Source organism: Octopus bimaculoides, chromosome 17, assembly GCF_001194135.2.
Source record: "Octopus bimaculoides isolate UCB-OBI-ISO-001 chromosome 17, ASM119413v2, whole genome shotgun sequence".
Classification (NCBI taxonomy): domain Eukaryota; kingdom Metazoa; phylum Mollusca; class Cephalopoda; order Octopoda; family Octopodidae; genus Octopus; species Octopus bimaculoides.
In genome coordinates this window covers 44459913-44462431 of record NC_068997.1, presented here as the reverse complement: position 1 = coordinate 44462431, position 2519 = coordinate 44459913, and the positions used below count along the sequence as shown (strand labels likewise).

Here is a 2519-nt window from a genome sequence, read left to right as displayed (position 1 = left end):
TCATACAGTCTGCCTTTTACCCTGAGTGAGAGTCCCTTTGTCGCCAGCAGAGGTAAGAGCTCTCTAAACTTGGCCCAGGCTATTCTTATTCTAGCAGTTACACTTTCAGCGCACTCTCAAGGTCATCATCACTACTGTGTTTATTCTTATCCATATTTAACACCATCTCAGCAATTTCCCCATCATTTAAGGGTTCTCATTCCTAAGGTATTTTTCGATATTATTATTATTATTATTATTATTATTATTATTATCATTATTATTATTGGGTTACTAACCCCAAGATTCCGAGTTCGATTCCAAGCAGTGACCTGAACAAAATAATAATAAAAATAACAACATCGAAAAATACCTTAGGAATGAGAACCCAGGTTCGAAATTTCCCCCAAGACACCTGATGAAGGCTGGAGGGTATATCAGCCGAAACGTCGTGTTAACAATAAACAAGATGAGGACAAATATCTGTCAAATGTAAATAATGTAAATAATATAACATGTTTTACACACACACACACAAATATATGTCTGGCATGTGTATGACCTGCTTATCTTATAGAAATAATCAATGTACTCGTTTGACACTCAGATCTCTTTACCCAGGTCATGGCAGCAGAAGCTGCTTAGTGAGTTGGTGTGTGAAAGAAATTCATAGTAAACTAGTGCAATGTAGCTTTCTGGTAGTATTGTTTATAACTAAACAGTACTACTAGTAGATGTTACCACTAGCACTACAGAAACTGTATCAATGTCATGTGTTAAAAAAATTAACAAAAAAAACACCCACCACAACCATCATCATCTCTGAAAACACATACAGCACAATCTATATGGACATACAATACTGGTATCACTGTTACTACTATCATTACCAACACTGCATAACAAATCAAGAACACCACCAATACCACTACTGCTACTACTACTACTACATACACTTGTTGGCACTCCGTCGCTTACGACGTCGAGGGTTGCAGTTGATCCGATCAACGGAACAGCCTGCTCGTGAAATTAACGTGCAAGTGGCTGAGCACTCCACAGACACGTGTACCCTTAACATAGTTCTCGGGGATATTCAGCGTTACACAGTGTGACAAGGTTGACCCTTTGAATTACAGGCACAACAGAAACAGGAAGTAAGAGCGAGAGAAAGTTGTGGTGAAAGAGTACAGCAGGGTTCGCCACCATCCCCTGCCGGAGCCTCGTGAAGCTTTAGGTGTTTTCGTTCAATAAACACTCACAACGCCTGGTCTGGGAATCGAAACCGTGATCCAATGACCGCGTGTCCGCTGCCCTAACCACTGGGCCATTGCGCCTCCACACTACTACATACAACCAGTGCTGAATTAGCCATTAAGTAAAATAAGCACATGCTTAGGATATCAAAGGGTACCACAAAAATGGTAAATAGTTTAAAGCACAAAAGAAATCACTTTAAAACTTGCTAAAATAATATTCAAAGCAGCTTATATGATTGGAGATATAATTGTGGAGTGTTCGTGGTGCCATAGAGAGGATCTGATCAAATATCTTGCAATTAAAAAAATAGGAGAAAACTTTACAAAAATAAACATTATTTTCCATCTTACTGTAAGTTTTGTTTCATTTTGATAAAAGTTTATTCTATGGTTTAATATTGTTTATATTTTGAATTACATCTTTTAAGTGCTTACCACACAGCCACTCCTGCTGAAGAATGCTCAACATCTCTGTAGCAGACTTCCCAAGTTTAACACAAAATTTCATGTTGGCCTTTTGTTCCTGTCCATGACAAAATCACAGACTACAGCATACCCCTGATCACAAAAGCACAAATTTCACAACCTGTGAAGTAAACACAGCGACCATGAAGGTCACCACGAAGGTCACGGTTAGCTTTTACTGCGCATGCAACCACGTGCTGCCATCTGTTGGTGTGCTACAGAACTAGTCTGGGAACTTTTTGATACCACCTCATACAACGCTACCACCAAGACCACCATAACTACCACTATAACATACAACACAAACACTATGTACAACACCCAAACCACCTCTACATACAATACCACTGATACCAACTGTAACACAAAGACTAGTGACATATACAACACCCCATTCACCACTACCACCAACACTATATCACTGCCTGCAATGGCACCCACATCACTACCACCTACAATACTTATGCTACCACCAACACCACTGATACATACAATACTAACATCACCACCACTACCTCAGCACCACTACCAATAACATCACTATTACCGCTAACACCATTACATACACCACTACCACCACCACCACCAAATAGTAACAATACATTTTTCAGAGTCACTCAGCCATGTCGACCTGAACAGAAATAACATGTGTTACACATTGTTATTTAACGAGAACAATGTGAGTTAAGGCGGCAACGAGAGGAAGAAGTAAACATTGAATCAGAACTCAAATCTGATCAAAGCAGATAGGGGGAGGCAACTCCATGATCTCAATATGAAGGAGTGCTGAAAAGTTCCCGGCGTTAAGGGTGTCGCGAA

The 2519-nt window shown here is 39.8% G+C and overlaps 1 protein-coding gene across 1 annotated transcript in view; it reads right to left on the bottom strand.

Annotated features, from left to right (window-relative positions):
• Positions 1 to 2519, bottom strand: part of LOC106874094 (glycerol-3-phosphate dehydrogenase [NAD(+)], cytoplasmic) — a 26856-nt gene that overhangs the window by 9615 nt on the left and 14722 nt on the right. The gene's annotated exons all lie outside the window — the stretch shown is intronic.